Raw genomic sequence first — 19671 nt, forward strand, 5'->3', positions numbered from 1 at the left:
TGTTTTGATTCAATGTGTACATCCTTTTCAGGCTATTGTTCGTATGGAGCCTAAGACTGGGAAATTAAATCCTACAGATTTACAAAGAGGATTAAAGGGTAGAGTTGTATATTTGCCACTTGATTAAAAAAAATATATGGAGACAATTGGTATTGAAAATGTAGAAGAGGAACCTCTTGTTATTCTAGTTAATGGTGTACCTACAAAGAGTAAGAAAATCTGGCAAGATTTAGTGGATGTTAGGAAAGTGAAAAAGGCAACGTTGTATTTAGTCAAAAATAATAAATACTATAAAAATGTGTATGTAGAAGAAGAAGATGTAAGTGATGAAGAGGATAATGATTTGTCTATTGGACAAATTGAAAAAGTCGACATGTCCAGAACTGAAGAAATTTATGAACATTACAGTGTTCATCCACTGCATTCCAAAAAAGCAATGGGGAATGCTATTGAATTATTTCAGATGAAAAAAGCAGAAGGAAGTCCTATTAGTGTGTGGGAAGAAAGTTTGGAAGGTCGTTTCCCACAGTTATTCCCAACAGGTGTAGGTGCGCGATATGATGATCGACCTATGCAGATTCCTGCATCTGAGTACCGGACTACAAGATTATATGCAGAAGATCCCAGATTTCGTCAATGTATTCCATATTTGTTTCATCTTCTGTTTGAGAGTGACTTATCTGGTCTTTCTTATGCAGTAAACCATATCTTAAAAAGTGGAGTGCATCTGCAAAATGTTTCAGCAAAGGATTTTATGGATAAAGTGCAACGGAAAGATAGTGTTTTGGATTCTCACCTAATTAATTTAATGACATGTCAGCGTGGTACTAATGAATATTGGTACCATCGTCATGGAGATTTAAAATGCATGCTAAGAAACTTGGGAGCACCAACATGGTTTTTAACTCTAAGCTGTGCAGAGTATGCCTGACAAGATTTACTTGAATATCTTCGAGAGGCGAATGTAAATATTGAAAATATAAACTACAAGACACCAGGAGAATTGTGTTCGTTGGATCCGGTTAATGTTTGCAGATATTTTAATCATAGATTTGAAGCAATGATGTCGTTTATTACAAACAAGAAGAATCCACCGCTTGGTGAAGTTTTGGATTTCTTCTGGAGAAAAGAGTACCAAGCAAGAGGTGCTCCTCATATTCATATGTTACTATGGATCAAGGATGCTCCCAAACTTGGAAAAGACTCCGATGACACTGTACTGTCTTTTATTGAACAATATGCCACTTGTGACATACCTAACAGTACAACTGATAAAGAGTTAAGAGGAAAAGTGTTACGGTTTCAAAGACATCGTTGTGGAAAATATTGTCTGCGAAAATTAAAATCAAAGGATAAGTTCTATACAAAATGTCATTTTGGATTTGCACGACCGGTGCTTTCAAAAGGAAGAGTCAACAATTTGATGTCATCTTTGCGACATAATATCACAAGAAGATCACCCAAAAATACATACAATTTAAGAAGAGGAGAAGAGTACAAATATGTAAATGACTACAACCCTGTCATTTTGACCATGTGGAATGCTAACATGGATATACAATATGTTGCGGACAACTCTATTGCTGTGGCTCGATATGTAACGTCTCAAAAAACACAGTTGATGGACAGAATGTAGAACAATGTCACACATTCACCCCAGTACAAGGATCTGGGCCTAAATTCATCGTTTTTTTGCACTCCACACCACCCTGGGTTAGACACTGGCTATATGCAAATCAGCTCTGACCCTGTGCCTCATGGGAACAGTCCAGTCCGAACTACCAAGCCATGTCTTTCCCAGACCGGAATCAAGCATCCAAGGACCGGTTTCTGGCTATCAGCCTTCATCAGCCTGGATAGCTTGACTCCAGTGGTGTGGAGAGCCTGGGACTCACGTCTGAGCATCCCCAGCACACTCGGGGTGAAAATTGCAAAAAACACAGTTGATGGACAGAATGTAGAACAATGTCACACATTCACCCCAGTACAAGGATCTGGGCCTAAATCCATCGTTTTTTTGCACTCCACACCACCCTGGGTTAGACACTGGCTATATGCAAATCAGCTCTGACCCTGTGCCTCATGGGAACAGTCCAGTCCGAACTACCAAGCCATGTCTTTCCCAGACCGGAATAAAGCATCCAAGGACCGGTTTCTGGCTATCAGCCTTCATCAGCCTGGATAGCTTGACTCCAGTGGTGTGGAGAGCCTGGGACTCACGTCTGAGCATCCCCAGCACACTCGGGGTGAAAATTGCAAAAAACACAGTTGATGGACAGAATGTAGAACAATGTCACACATTCACCCCAGTACAAGGATCTGGGCCTAAATCCATCGTTTTTTTGCACTCCACACCACCCTGGGTTAGACACTGGCTATATGCAAATCAGCTCTGACCCTGTGCCTCATGGGAACAGTCCAGTCCGAACTACCAAGCCATGCATTTGTACAGGTGTATTATGATGAGGTGAGTCGGACGCCATGGAGGGACTTACGGTGGGGAGGGAGGGAGGGAGGGGGAGGTGTAGGGTGGAAAGATCTAAAATGTGGCCTATAGATAAATTCAGGAAAGTATACAATTCAATTAATAAAATAAATGTTTTAGTGTACACAGCATCGCATTTTGGAATGCAGTGCACACTGCAAAATTCATTAAAATAATTAAATTATGTACTTACTACAAATTATCTATATCCTGGTTTTTAGGTCCCTCCACTGTAGACCTCCCTCTCCTCGTCTGCCTGTCCCATCATAATTCCTTCCACGAGTTGCGGCTGAATATGGTTTCATATGGTTATGATGAAATGTTTTCCATTAGATGAAATTTACATGTTGAGTATGCTGTTAAAGGTAAAAGCAACTGCCTCTGTGGGAAGTAGCAATCTGTTTAGTGAATGTTTAATTGGTATATTGTGAGTCACTCCTTCAGTTTGCATATAGTTTGAATCACAGTTTGTAGTGGTGTAGTTAGAAAATAGATCTCTACAATTAAATTAGAAAGTGTATACATACTTCTACAGCACAGAAATGCAGAAAACAAATTTCACTTTGAAATGTGTTTTTACAGCATAATTTCAATTAAAGAAATTAAAAGGGATAGTGTTAATGTCTAGGATCATAGTATCAGTTTCTTTCTAAAATAAAGAGGTAGGTCCTATATTAATCAATGTCGTTAATGTCTTAAAAAGTATGAAAATGTATGTAGTTCAAAGATTAGTTAAGGTAATTTTTGGTTAACTAATCATAAAAAAGATATAATTTAGTCTTTATATATTTTTAAAAGGACACAGAAGATAGAAAATAAAAAATAAAATGGAAGATTACTCAGAAAATATGAATGTCCATTTTGAAATGGCAACTGAACTGATTGAAGAATTAATAGAAGGACTATTTGAAGAGGAAAATACAACAAAAAATGAGGAGTTTTTGGACTGCACTTTTGATAGTGCATATTTAGAAATGGTGGAAGAAGAAGAGAGTTTGGAAGAGGAAAACAATAATGAAGTATCTGATGAAATGATGCTACATGTGCTTCTGGAATATGAATTATTAAATTAATAAAATTATTTCTGTTTAAAAAAAAAAAACCTTCGAAACATTATTGTTGTACTATTAATCGGTATTCTCTTTTTTGAGAATGACAGTAAAAGTTGTGATGAGGTGCATAAAAGATTAAAGTTATAGAAATAAAAAGCATTAGGAACAACTACAATGCTTGAAAGTTAGAATAGTACTTATATGCCTGAAAAATTACATTCATTCAATACATGTGTAATGATAACACAGATATGGAGTGTCATAAATTTAGAAACAATATTCACTATAGGATCTTCTACTCTGACCAGAGACTGTTTCTTTGTATTTATTCAAGTTATAAAATCAAGCAGTGGTTATAATTTGTATGTTATATGGTGGTAGGGGTCTATAATATTTGTTAACTTTTTTCCAAACAGATTGTCATTTATATCACAAACATCAATCACTATGCCAACGAGAAATGAAAAAAGAAAGCTGAATAAAAAGACATACCATTTGAAGAGAAAAGAGGCAAAAGATTTACCTAATCAACAAAGGACGGAGAAAAACAAGAGTGCTCCTGGTAAGAGCTGCAAGGATTTTTAAAAAAAATTGTGTCAAAGGAAAAGTCAATTGGATAATGTTGAAAAGGAAAAACAGTTTTCAGTATCTACAAGGAGAAATGGAAGAAAAAAGAAAACGCTGTCTGAAAACAGTGGTGAGGAAAGTATGTACAGTAAAAGACGTACGAATCAGTTTGCGGAAATAAGGAAACGTATGTTTCATAAGAGAGTTGTTATCAATTTATTACAAAAGGAAAAAGTTTCTAAAAGGAAATCTGCTTTTTATAAGAAAAAGAAATATATAGAGGAAGTTGTGGATGATGCGTTCGAGACAAAAAAAAATTGTTTATTTTAGTGCTTAAAAGAATAAATACACTAAATAAGGCAATCAGAGTTTTAAAAGCTGAGAGTAAATGGAAGAGACACATAAATAGAAGTAATTTTTGTAAAAAAATTCTGGTAAATCGATGCATACTTCAAATTCTGAGCCATTTTTTAATGAAGAGAGTTACTTTCAAAGTAACGATTTGTTGCATGCAGTTGACACCAGTGGTCGAGCGTATGAAGTAAAGGATGGCTGTCCTATTGAGAAAGAGAAAATTGAGGTCACAAATCCAGAAGGGACGTGTTCATGCTCCTGTTTATAGTTGGAATTGTAGTAGTATTTGCAGTGTACGACAGGATTCAATTGATTTCTTTCGCAATTTCTTACGTAGTACACTAAGGAAAGTCTAAAAAAATAATTTGTAATGTTGCAAGAATTAGATCGTTGCAGAGTGAGAGAAAAAACTGGTTTGCAAGGCCATTCTCTGGCTTGTCTTTCTAAAAAAATATGCCAGAGTGTTTTTCATCACTTCAGGATGTTAGCAGTGCATCATACCAAAATGAGAAAATTAGTTAGAAAGATGTATTATGCAAAAAGTCCAGCACTTAAACTTAAAGAGTTAAATAGTGCTCTTTTGCATGGATGTGCATTAGATGTGAAGAATATTTGTGCAGAAATTGAGGTAAGTTATTTTGCTCGAGATGAAGAGAATGTAGAAACTGATATAGTTATAGAAGAAAATGTGTTAGAAAATGTTGCACAGTTTAATACTGAAGAATTTGAACAGGAAATAACAAAGTTTAAGGTGATTGCAGGTGAAAAAACAAATTTAACTTGTGTGTGTTGTCGACTCATTTATTACAAAAGTCAAACTAGGTTAGTTGATTTATATTTAAAAAGTGAAGATGATGATAATACTCAGTGGAGAGAGTTTGCGACTTATTTGCTGGTAGAAAACTATTTTGATTTGGGTTTTGAGCAACGTATTTGTAAATATTGTTATAATAAATTAAATGAAAATAGATTGCCTGCTAGAGCTGTATATAATAATCTTGAGTTGATAAATATTCCATCGGAACTGAAGGATTTAAATACTTATGAGACTATTCTGATTCAATGTGTACATCCTTTTTAGGCTATTGTTCGTATGGAGCCTAAGACTGGGAAATTAAATCCTACAGATTTACAAAGAGGATTAAAGGGTAGAGTTGTATATTTGCCACTTGATTTAAAAAAAATATGGAGACAATTGGTATTGAAAATGTAGAAGAGGAACCTCTAGTTATTCTAGTGAATGGTGTACCTACAAAGAGTAAGAAAATCTGGCAAGATTTAGTGGATGTTAGGAAAGTGAAAAAGGCAACGTTGTATTTAGTCAAAAATAATAAATACTATAAAAATGTGTATGTAGAAGAAGAGGATGTAAGTGAAGAAGAGGATAATGATTTGTCTTTTGGACAAATTGAAAAAGTCGACTTGTCCAGAACGGAAGAAATTTATGAACATTACAGTGTTCATCCACTGTATTCGAAAGAAGCAATGGGGAATGCTATTGAGTTATTTCAGATGAAAAAAGCAGAAGGAAGTCCTATTAGTGTATGGGAAAAAAGTTTGGAAGGTCGTTGTTTTCCACAGTTATTCCCAACAGGTGAAGGTGCGCGATATGATGATCGACCTATGCAGATTCCTGCATCTGAGTATCGGACAACAAGATTATATGCAGAAGATCCTAGATTTCGTCAATGTATTCCATATTTGTTTTATCTTCTGTTTAAGAGTGACTTATCTGGTCTTTCTTATGCAGTAAACCATATCTTAAAAAGTGGAGTGCATCTGCAAAATGTTTCAGCAAAGGAATTTATGGATAAAGTGCAAGAGAAAGATAGTGTTTTGGATTCTCACCTAATTAATTTAATGGCATGTCAGCGTGGTACTAATGAGTATTGGTACCGTCGTCATGGAGATTTAAAATGCATGCTAAGAAACTTGGGAGCACCAACATGGTTTTTAACTCTAAGCTGTGCAGGGTATGCCTGGGAAGATTTACTTGATTTTCTTCGGGAGGCGAATGTAAATATTGAAAATATAAACTACAAGACACCAGGAGAATTGTGTTCGTTGGATCCGGTTAATGTTTGCAGATATTTTAATCATAGGTTTGAAGCTATGATGTCTTTTATTACAAACAAGAAAAATCCTCCGCTTGGTGAAGTTCTGGATTTCTTCTGGAGAAAAGAGTATCAAGCAAGAGGTGCTCCTCATATTCACATGTTACTATGGATCAAGGATGCTCCCAAATTTGGAAAAGACTCCGATGACACTGTACTGTCTTTTATTGAACAATATGCCACTTGTGACATACCTAACAGTACAACTGATAAGGACTTAAGAGGAAAAGTGTTACAGTTTCAAAGACATTGTTGTGGAAAATATTGTCTGCGAAAATTCAAATCAAAGGATAAATTCTATACTAAATGTCGTTTTGGATTTGCACGACCGGTGCTTTCAAAAGGAAGAGTCAACAATTTGATGTCAACTTTGCGACATAATATCAGAAGAAGATCACCCAAAAATACATACAATTTAAGAAGAGGTGAAGAGTCCAAATATATAAATGACTACAACCCTGTCATTTTGACCATGTGGAATGCTAACATGGATATACAATATGTTGCGGATAACTCTATTGCTGTGGCTCGATATGTAACGTCTTACATCACGAAATCTGAAAAGACGGAACTGAAGGAGATGTGGGAAGATATTTCCCATGAAAAGAGCCTAAGCAAGAAATTGTATACATACAGTTTGAAGATGTTATCACATCGAGAAATTGGAGCATATGAATGTTGTGATCGATTATCATCAGCAAGTCTTTATGCGAAATCTCGAAGTATCCTGTGGGTGAGTTTGGGTCTAGCAGGAACACGAAACCGTGTTTTGAAAACTGTGCAAGAAATTGAATATTTAGCACAGAAAGAACCAGATAGTACAGACATTCTGAAAACAAATATGTTGGATACATACTATCCAAATAGAAGTACTCTGCTTGAAAATATTTGTCTGTATGAAGTACTTGAAAAATACACTTTTAAAAGGAATATTAGAGAGAATGTTGAAAAAGGTATATACGCTGTAATTGGACAGGAAGGATGTCTGGTGAAACAAACAAAAGGACATTTGATTAATCACCGAAAACTGAGTTGCGAAAATCCAGACAAAAGAGAATTTTACTATTTAGCTCTTTTGCAACTCTTTAAACCATGGCGTACTGAAGAGGAACTACTTGGAGACTTTGTTAGTTATGAAGATTCCTTTAACGCATCTAAAAGTAGTATAGAATGTCCTGTTTTTAGTAATTATCTTAAAATGTTGAACGACGAAATAGAGCAAGAAGCAACAATTGCAGCAGAGATTGCTAGAGAAAGTTCACAAGACACTCAAAGCTCAGCATCGTTGAGTCAGGATCTACTGGGAGAACCAATTATCCGAAATGAAGCAGCCACTGCCATTGATGAGGTGGAAAGAGCAATGCAGCAAGCTCAAGAGGATATAATAAATTTAGAAGAATTGGAGAAGGAATGTAATCTTGAGCAAAGACAGATATATGACGAAGTGACAGAGCATATTGAGCATGGTTTTCGTCATGACAAAAAAGAATGCACATGTATGTCATTCGAACCTATTCGACTATATGTAAGTGGAGAAGCTGGAACAGGGAAAAGTTTTCTTATAAAAGGAATTAGTACATATCTACAGCAAAGAAGTCAGTCACCATTGTCTTGTGTTGTAACAGCACCAACTGGATTGGCAGCACATAATATTAAAGGTATTACTTTACATTGTTTACTGATGCTGCCAGTTGAACATGAAAATAAATTACAATATCACAAGCTATCTGGAGACGCTTGTTATGAAGTTTCTAGAGTTCTTAAAGAAATGAAACTTCTTATTATTGATGAAGTAAGCATGGTATCCAATTTAATGCTTGCTTTTGTACATTTAAGAATGCAGCAGATACTTAAAACTGACTATGATGTTTTATTTGGAGGGAAACATGTCATAGTTTTGTCACTGTTAATTGTGTTGTTTTTTTAAAGGAAAAGCGCACTTACTTTGAAAGCGTGCCGCGAGGCCACGCCCACTTAGAGGCCACGCCCCCTGCCCTCTGTGTATTTAAGTGCTGACTGCGAGCGCGGTGCACAAAACTCACTACTCTCCTGAGGCAAGGAAGCCGGGAGTTAGATTCTAGCTAGATTAACCTTGTTGTTACTGTTAATTGTGTTGTTTTTTTAAAGGAAAAGCGCACTTACTTTGATAGCCCAGCACCTCAGGTCGAACGGTCTGTGCAGCGGAGCTAGCGCTGTCACAGAAGCTACTTTAATCCAATCTCTGGCGCCATTGACGGCGTGCAGCGAGGCCACGCCCACCTAGAGGCCACGCCCCCTGTCCTCTGTGTATTTCAGCGCTGACTGCGAGCGCGGTGCACTAAACTCACAAACCCTCCTGAGGCAAAGAAGCCGGGAGCTAGATTCTCATTTTAATCTTTGTTGTCACTGTTAATTGTGTTGTTATTTTAAAGGAAAAGCGCACTTACTTTGAAAGCGTGCCGCGAGGCCACGCCCACTTAGAGGCCACGCCCCCTGCCCTCTGTGTATTTAAGCGCTGACTGCGAGCGCGGTGCACAAAACTCACAAACCCTCCCGAGGCAAAGAAGCCGGGAGCTAGATTCTCATTTTAATCTTTGTTGTCACTGTTAATTGTGTTGTTTTTTAAAGGAAAGCGCACTTACTTTGATAGCCCAGCACCTCAGGTCGAACGGTCTGTGCAGCGGAGCTAGCGCTGTAACAGAAGCTACTTTAATCCAATCTCTGCCGCCATTGACGGCGTGCAGCGAGGCCACGCCCACCTAGAGGCCACGCCCCCCGCCTCTCTTATCCCTAATAAAACATGTGCATCCACCGGACGCGCAGCGGACGGGCGCAGCTGGCGCGCCGTTTGCGCGCTGAAGGCGCGCCTAAGGCAAGCCCGTCTTCGCCCGTCCTCGCCAAGTCATCGCCTCTCGCCAGTCCCCCTGGCCGGACTCCACCAGCACCCCTTTACTATAACAGGGAACAACTACTTGCCTGTAATCTTGGACGTCCCTGTGCCCATCTAACAGGTACGCTTGGTCAAACATGCCTCCAATGTAATAGCTGTCATTTTACTACTGGCACCCCCTACCGCATCCGACAACTCCATAACTCACCTACTACTACCCCTATTATGGTTCTCCATCTCAATGTTAGGTCACTCACCAAACACTATCTTGAAGTTAATACCCTCCTACTGGATGAAAACCCAGATATCATGTTCCTCTGTGAAACCTGGTTGTACGATGGCATTTCTGTCATACCTAATCTTACGCTTCCAGATGATTATCATATGCTAAATGTGAATAGAGATGGGAGAGGTGGAGGCATTGCGGTAATTTACAGGAAAACTTACATATGCACATTCACCAAAGAAGAACTTCCCAATTGCGAATGTGCTCACTTCAGAATCACTATTAATCCAAACTTCACTATGTCAGGTCTCTACATATATCGCCCACCAGGACCTGCCTCAAAATTCATTGAAGCTCTTCTTGAGACTGCAAACTCTTTAGCGACTAAAACTGCAAATTTTACCATTTTAGGTGACCTCAACCTTCATTTTGATTTACCTAATGACGTCTCGATTAAAAATCTTCTTGCCGACCTCTCCGCCCTGCAACTCCCTTATCCATACCTCTGCGCATTCTGCTGGTCACATCTTAGACCCAGTTTTCACAAACATCCAAGAGGCTAAAACTGAGTTGCCCCTACCAATGGGATGGACTGATCACCACCTCATTAAATTGACTATCCTAATCAATAAAATTACGTACAAAAACGCACCAGTCCAACGGCTAAAAAGACCATGGCACAAACTTTCCGCTAGCGATCTTCAGGCGACTCTTGGGGAATTCGATCATGAGACTAACTCAGACATTGACTCAACTTATAGCAGACTACATAGCTGGATCACGGGAGGATTGGATACTCTGATTCCGGCAAAATGGACGAAAGGACGTAGCACACCGACTAATCCTTGGTATAATGACATCCTTAAAACCATGCGTAAAGACTGCAAAAAAGCTGAGCGGCTATGGAGAAGAGAATACAACATCGAAGACAAAAAGAACTATCTTGCTAAACAAAAAATGTACCACAAAGCCATCCGTGGTGCACGAACCACCTTCTATGCTGATAAAATCAACTCAAGCCCCACTCCCGCCAAAGAAGTCTTTAAGCTTGTCCAAGAACTTCAGAGCTGCAAATCCCCCTCCCCCAATATCTCCTCTGCACAACAATGTGAGGAGCTTGCCACGTTCTTTGTTGACAAAGTACAAAAGATCTACAGCTCCTTCCCACAACACTCCCCTAACCTTGCTAACTGCACCAACCTCCTCCCCAACTACACTGTTATGACCCACATTCCAGCAATATCCTTCGACAACCTTATTAAACTGTGTCGTAAAATCAAAACTGGCTCCCCGTCAGACCCCATGCGTCCGGCCCAATTTTTGGAGTCACTTGACTTTTTCCTACCTTCTCTGGCCTATGTTTTAAATCTTTCTTTTTCATCAGCTATAGTACCTTCTGCGTGGAAGCAAGCATGGGTTTCACCTATCATCAAGAAACCCTCCCTAGACCCTTCCAAAACGGAAAATTTCCGTCCGATCTCGCTGCTTCCATGGCTGTCTAAACTCGCTGAAGCCCATGTTAACAGCGTCCTGTCCCAACACATGGTCCAGAATAACATCTTGGACCCATCTCAAAATGGGTTCAGACCGGGCCATAGTACGGAGTCTGCTCTCCTGGCCACTACCGAGTATCTCCGAACGGTCCTTGATGCCGGTCAAAGCGCTGCGCTGATTCTTCTTGATCTCAGCGCGGCCTTTGACACGGTGTCCCATGACATCCTTCTTGATCGTCTGGAGAGATTCGGAGTAACCGGCCTGGCTCTAAGGTGGTTCCATTCTTTCCTTAAAGACAGATCCTTCCGGGTCTCAGCACCCCCTTTCCTATCTAAATCTCATCTTATTGCACAGGGAGTTCCGCAGGGCTCTGCGTTGAGCCCATCTCTTTTTAATCTTTATGTGCAACCTCTTGCTACAGTGGCCAAAGAGTGGGGTCTGACACTGGTGTCGTACGCCGACGACACACAGCTGGCCATTACTCTGACGGAAGGCCCATCCATCTCGGCTTCCAGATTTAAAAATGGTCTCTCCGCAGTAGCCCAATGGTTGACGGACAACTGTCTACAGCTTAATGCTGGAAAAACAGAAGTGCTACTCCTTGGTAAAAACACCAGCCATTGGAATGAGCCCTGGTGGCCGTCTTCCTTAGGCACCATACCACCTCCCAAATCTCTAGTTAAAAATCTAGGAGTGTGGATGGATGCCTCACTTAACTATCAGACCCACACCAAAAAAGACGCTGGCACGTGCATCGGTCTGCTGAGGAATCTCAGACATATACTGTTTTTTTTTATGCCAAAGTCCGCCAGCTTATCATACAAGCAACAATCCTCTCGCGTCTGGATTACGCCAATGTTCTCCTCTTAGGCGCTAACAAGGGAGAGATAGCACGGCTGCAACGTGTACAAAACTCCGCGGCAAGAGCCCTAGTCGGCCTTCCTCGTAGATGTTCGGCCAGAGCTACTATCCGCAAATTACATTGGCTACCTGTTGACTCCAGAATTAGATTCAAAACCCTCATCATGACTTTTAAAATCCTTAAACTTGACAGTCCTACACTGCTGCGACCGCTTCTCACCCCCTATGTTCCATCACGCAATCTACGATCCTCTAACCAACATCTCTTATGCATCCCTCGCACTAAACTCTGCCGCATGGGCGGCCGCTCCTTTAGGGTTTTGGGAGCCAAGCTATGGAACGATCTACCTCTTAACATTCGCTCTATAGAAAGCTTATCCACCTTCCGAAAAGCTATTAAAACCTACCTTTTCCCCTCCCCTTAACTCCCCTCATCTCTGCGCCTATAGGGTAGGGCTGTGATTTTTTTTAGCGCCGGGACGCTTCATTGCTGGGGCAGCTGTTTTGCGCTTCACCAAATTAAGAATAGAATAGAATAGAATAGATCTACTGCAACTAACTCCTGTGAAAGGACAATCTGTATTTGAAACTGTTACACATGAAGACACCAGAAAGTGACTTGGCAGTATTGGAAATGTTAATATATGGTCACATTTCAAATATACTGAACTGATACAAAATATGCGACAGGCAAAGGATACTAAATATGGAAATATTCTTCAAGATATAAGGATTGGAAGACTAACTGAAGATGCAAAAGAAACTCTACAAACTCGATTACTTTGTAAGTTGTTTCCCAATGAAGATAATGTACCTGAGAAAATATATACTAAAGAGGTAAAAGATAAGTCAGTCATATGCTTGATGCCAACTCTAAAAGAATGCTCAGTTTTCAATGAGAAAATGTTGAAGTTGGAAAATGAAGAAATTAAGAAACTGGAAGCAAAAGATAAAATAGAGTATGAAGGAAGTACTATTGTTTTGTCTGATGAATTAAAGTTAAAATTGGATAGTCTACAGAAATCTATATCTAAAACTGCTGGTTTAGAGAAGAATCTGTATGTATGTTTAAATTGTCGGATTATTTTACGCAGAAATTTACTTGTAGAATGAGGTCTGATGAATGGAGCAATGGGTAATGTTGTTGGTTTTGTAAATTACCCAAATAGAGATGAGATTGAATTTTTACGAATAAAATTTGATGGAATTGAGGAAGTTCAACCAATCAGTCGCTGCTCAAGTCGTTTTTTACTTGTGAAAGACTTGTATGTCCGTCGGAAACAATTTCCAATTCGTTTGGCATATGCAGTGACTATTCACAAATCGCAAGGTTTAAGTGTAGATTGTGCTTTGGTCAATATTGGAAATAGTGTATTCAAAGAGGGTATGGGATATGTTGCTTTATCACAAGTTAGAACTTTATCTGGCCTTTATCTAATTGATTTTGATGAGACAAAGATCAGTGCAGATTTAAAATGTGTGAAGGAGTATAATAGGTTAAGAAGAGAATATGCTCCAAGTTTACCTCAATATCCTTTAATTAAAAAGAGTATAGTTGGTCAGAAAAGGAGAAATGAGGAACAATGTACTGAAGTAGTAGAGAAACGAAGAAAAAAAGATGAGACTGTCATTGGTAGGAGTAAGAAAAATGTTAGTACTACAGAGATTGTTGGATTTAAATTTGAAAATAGGTCTGGTGTCAACTGCTATGCAAATGTAGTGGTTAATGTGGTTTTTTTTCTAAAAAGTTTACAGCAACAGATTAGAGAAAATCAGGAGCAAACATTTTGTTGTCCTTTAAATTCTGTGTTTGAAAAATGTACCAGTGGTAATAGTGAAGTAGGAAGTGTTTCAGAAGTAAGGAATGTTTTAGACATATGTGCAGGACTAAATCAATTTTCTCAGAATATTCAGCAAGATTGTCAGGAATTTATTATGTATATGCTTAAAGTTTTGGAAGAAGAAGGTGTAGGTATTGATAGTCTTTTTGGCCTTTCTTATAAATGGGAACATATTTGCGATAATTGCTCATTTAAAAGTAGTACTGACATACACACAGAAAGATTTATATATTTAACATTACCTGATTGTAAAACAGTGTCCTTTAATAAACTAGTTAAAGATGCGTATCAGAACATGGTTTGTTCTCAATGTAATTCAGAAATGTTATCAACCTTATTTATCCATAGATATGGACAGTATGTAATTTTAATGCTTCAACGATGCAGAGCTGATGGAAGTAAATTGTCAACTTTAATTAAAAACTATGTGGCTTCTCAAATATCTATTTCTAGAAGAACATTTGTAACTGTAGCAATTATTTTTCATGAAGGGCCATCAATATCATCAGGACATTACATAGCTTATTTGAAGTGTCCAACTGGTTGGACGCTCTGCAATGATAGTCAATTAAGTTTTAAGAATCGTTTGCCTTCTGAGTTAAGAAATTCTTATCTGATATTTTTGCACCCAAAATTTCAGTGAAATTACTTGGTCTAGTCAGAGTAATACTGTAAAGATATGAAAATGTGTTGTTTAGAAATATCATGTGTTTAAGGGTGTTCAAATATAGAAATGAAACTTTTATGTGCCAAAGAGATAGCATAAGGTAAGGTTTCCTTAATGTTGATGGTACAGGACATGTTGGGATTAACTTATACTATTTGACCACGCGGAAAACAATGAGATAAGAAAATGTGGACTTAAGATAAATGTTTTTTGAGTATACTTACTTGGAAGCTTGTTGAGAGGTACTCAAAAGAAACGAATTAGCTCATACTATTTGGCCATGCGGAAAAGTATGAGATATCTAAATCTGGATTTGAGATAAATGTTTCTAGAACATACTTACTCGCAAGTTTGTTGAGAGGTACTCAAAAAATAACGACTTTACTCATAGTATTTGGCCATGCGGAAAAAAATTAGATATCAAAATGTTGACTTGAGATAAATGTTTTAAGAACATAGTTGCACGGTTATTTGTGGAGAGGTATTTAAAAGTAACTGGTATACTTTAATTAGTTTGTAATTGTGGAGTATGTGCTGTGCTTACTGAAGAAATTGCGATTTAGAGAAAAACATTTAAGACATGTTTTTTTCTAGGTATTTATGGTATGTATCGAGATCTTGTACGTTTTTTTTTAAATACAATCATTTTTCACATGATGATTACTATTGAAATCACTGTTTATAGTGAAAATCAATTTATCTGAGGACAGCAAAAATAAACCAGTAAATATGTTGTCTAAGTTATTTTGTTACATAGGATTTAGAAATATGTATTATAACAGATTTCTTTATTGTCTTCCACAGATATTACATTTTTAAGGTAAGAACAACTAATCATATCTGAGAGTTTCGTGTACCTCTCTCTTATCCTTATTTTTTTCATCCTCTTCCTTTGTTAGTGGTGTTTACATTTGGTTATTCTCTTTAACTCATGCTTTTTCTCTTACATCTTTTCTATTAGTATTCTATTCAGTCTTTCTTACTCTTCAGTTTGTTACTTATGTTGCTTTAAAGAGAGTCACCTTTATTGATCCTTTATCACCTTTGTTTCCTGAATCTTAACTTCTTTGTCTTACTGTACTTTCTTTAATTATACTCAATTTCCAAGCTAAAATCTATAGTTTAGTTCTCTCACCCTACTTCTTTTCTCTTTATCTGTCTCTCTTACACTCTATGTCTGTTTGTATTCCATTCATCTTCTGTTACTCAACCTTTTTCACTCTTTTTCTGTTAGTGTTGTTTCTTTATTTAATCTATGCCTTTGAGACATTTGGGTACTCTTAGTCTGTGTAGTTCACAGACTGTTTGTTTCGTGTATTATCAGTGATCATACTCTCATTTTGTCTCTCACTTTACTTCCCTTTAGACAGTCATTCTTTGAGTGCTATTATTTCTTTCAAATTATTCTGTCTCGGTCTTTTTTTGTCCCTCAGTCTTCTTTTCTTTCACTTTCTGTTTCATTCACTTCTACTTTGTTTTGTTTTATAAAATAACACTATAACCATATTTGTACTTTCCTTCCACAGATACCATGTATTTTAAAGATTTTAAGTTTTTCTTTATTACTATTTCTTAGGTAAGTATAAATAATAAAAATACTTTTTCAACACTGTCATTTCTTTGAGTATCCTGGTCATACTAGTGTTGTGTTTTATGTGAGCACTTCCATGGAGGATTGGCTGCACGGTCACAAGGAGCCTCTTAAAAATTAATTTAAGAAATCAGCAACATTTCAGTGAGTTAGTTCACAAATGCGGATGTGTCAAAACATTACAGGTAAATGATATGCGTTAAAGAACTTTACAGCATATTATCAATGGGGTTTTATTCTGCAATTTTGAATTTAAAAGCCAAGATAGCAGAGATAAAATTATCTCCCTATTACCTAGCTGTCGCTAACACCAGTTAGCGACAGCTAGTAGGAGATAGCGACCATCTTGGGCCCCACTTTGCATGTCAGTGATATTTATCACTAATGAGATGCAAAGTGGGCGTGCCAAGATGTTAGCGACTGGAAACAGTCGCTAACATCGCTATCTCCTTTTACCAACTTTTGGAGATATTCGCGCTAAGCGCGAATATCTCCAAAAGCTAACACCTGCCCTGAGCAGTTCTTAGCCATGTTATCCAATGGGAGGTGGATAACATGGCTAAGAGCATTAGCTCGGTAATGCATGAATATCGCTGACTTTCCAGCGATATTCATGCATTGCGGCTGTTTTTTATCGCATTTGCGATAAACCTTGGTAATACCAATGTTTATCTGCGATAAAAATCGCCGCAGCTCTGCGGTAAAATTTTGTCTCTAACCACGCAATAGCGATAATTATCGCTTTTGTTTGGTAATATGCCTTAGTGTTTCCTAATATGGCATGCTGGTGGTTTTACTTTTTTTTATTTAAGGCAATGCCTTCTGTTCGTTGAGGCAGGAAGCTCCTTTGAGAATTCCAATTCGTTTGGCATATGCAGTGACTATTCACAAATCGCAAGGTTTAAGTGTAGATTGTGCTTTGGTCAATATTGGAAATAGTGTATTCAAAGAGGGTATGGGATATGTTGCTTTATCACAAGTTAGAACTTTATCTGGCCTTTATCTAATTGATTTTGATGAGACAAAGATCAGTGCAGATTTAAAATGTGTGAAGGAGTATAATAGGTTAAGAAGAGAATATGCTCCAAGTTTACCTCAATATCCTTTAATTAAAAAGAGTATAGTTGGTCAGAAAAGGAGAAATGAGGAACAATGTACTGAAGTAGTAGAGAAACGAAGAAAAAAAGATGAGACTGTCATTGGTAGGAGTAAGAAAAATGTTAGTACTACAGAGATTGTTGGATTTAAATTTGAAAATAGGTCTGGTGTCAACTGCTATGCAAATGTAGTGGTTAATGTGGTTTTTTTTCTAAAAAGTTTACAGCAACAGATTAGAGAAAATCAGGAGCAAACATTTTGTTGTCCTTTAAATTCTGTGTTTGAAAAATGTACCAGTGGTAATAGTGAAGTAGGAAGTGTTTCAGAAGTAAGGAATGTTTTAGACATATGTGCAGGACTAAATCAATTTTCTCAGAATATTCAGCAAGATTGTCAGGAATTTATTATGTATATGCTTAAAGTTTTGGAAGAAGAAGGTGTAGGTATTGATAGTCTTTTTGGCCTTTCTTATAAATGGGAACATATTTGCGATAATTGCTCATTTAAAAGTAGTACTGACATACACACAGAAAGATTTATATATTTAACATTACCTGATTGTAAAACAGTGTCCTTTAATAAACTAGTTAAAGATGCGTATCAGAACATGGTTTGTTCTCAATGTAATTCAGAAATGTTATCAACCTTATTTATCCATAGATATGGACAGTATGTAATTTTAATGCTTCAACGATGCAGAGCTGATGGAAGTAAATTGTCAACTTTAATTAAAAACTATGTGGCTTCTCAAATATCTATTTCTAGAAGAACATTTGTAACTGTAGCAATTATTTTTCATGAAGGGCCATCAATATCATCAGGACATTACATAGCTTATTTGAAGTGTCCAACTGGTTGGACGCTCTGCAATGATAGTCAATTAAGTTTTAAGAATCGTTTGCCTTCTGAGTTAAGAAATTCTTATCTGATATTTTTGCACCCAAAATTTCAGTGAAATTACTTGGTCTAGTCAGAGTAATACTGTAAAGATATGAAAATGTGTTGTTTAGAAATATCATGTGTTTAAGGGTGTTCAAATATAGAAATGAAACTTTTATGTGCCAAAGAGATAGCATAAGGTAAGGTTTCCTTAATGTTGATGGTACAGGACATGTTGGAATTAACTTATACTATTTGACCACGCGGAAAACAATGAGATAAGAAAATGTGGACTTAAGATAAATGTTTTTTGAGTATACTTACTTGGAAGCTTGTTGAGAGGTACTCAAAAGAAACGAATTAGCTCATACTATTTGGCCATGCGGAAAAGTATGAGATATCTAAATCTGGATTTGAGATAAATGTTTCTAGAACATACTTACTCGCAAGTTTGTTGAGAGGTACTCAAAAAATAACGACTTTACTCATAGTATTTGGCCATGCGGAAAAAAATTAGATATCAAAATGTTGACTTGAGATAAATGTTTTAAGAACATAGTTGCACGGTTATTTGTGGAGAGGTATTTAAAAGTAACTGGTATACTTTAATTAGTTTGTAATTGTGGAGTATGTGCTGTGCTTACTGAAGAAATTGCGATTTAGAGAAAAACATTTAAGACATGTTTTTTTCTAGGTATTTATGGTATGTATCGAGATCTTGTACGTTTTTTTTTAAATACAATCATTTTTCACATGATGATTACTATTGAAATCACTGTTTATAGTGAAAATCAATTTATCTGAGGACAGCAAAAATAAACCAGTAAATATGTTGTCTAAGTTATTTTGTTACATAGGATTTAGAAATATGTATTATAACAGATTTCTTTATTGTCTTCCACAGATATTACATTTTTAAGGTAAGAACAACTAATCATATCTGAGAGTTTCGTGTACCTCTCTCTTATCCTTATTTTTTTCATCCTCTTCCTTTGTTAGTGGTGTTTACATTTGGTTATTCTCTTTAACTCATGCTTTTTTTTCTCTTACATCTTTTCTATTAGTATTCTATTCAGTCTTTCTTACTCTTCAGTTTGTTACTTATGTTGCTTTAAAGAGAGTCACCTTTATTGATCCTTTATCACCTTTGTTTCCTGAATCTTAACTTCTTTGTCTTACTGTACTTTCTTTAATTATACTCAATTTCCAAGCTAAAATCTATAGTTTAGTTCTCTCACCCTACTTCTTTTCTCTTTATCTGTCTCTCTTACACTCTATGTCTGTTTGTATTCCATTCATCTTCTGTTACTCAACCTTTTTCACTCTTTTTCTGTTAGTGTTGTTTCTTTATTTAATCTATGCCTTTGAGACATTTAGGTACTCTTAGTCTGTGTAGTTCACAGACTGTTTGTTTCGTGTATTATCAGTGATCATACTCTCATTTTGTCTCTCACTTTACTTCCCTTTAGACAGTCATTCTTTGAGTGCTATTATTTCTTTCAAATTATTCTGTCTCGGTCTTTTTTTGTCCCTCAGTCTTCTTTTCTTTCACTTTCTGTTTCATTCACTTCTA

Source organism: Lissotriton helveticus, chromosome 9, assembly GCF_964261635.1.
Source record: "Lissotriton helveticus chromosome 9, aLisHel1.1, whole genome shotgun sequence".
In the NCBI taxonomy this organism is placed as follows: domain Eukaryota; kingdom Metazoa; phylum Chordata; class Amphibia; order Caudata; family Salamandridae; genus Lissotriton; species Lissotriton helveticus.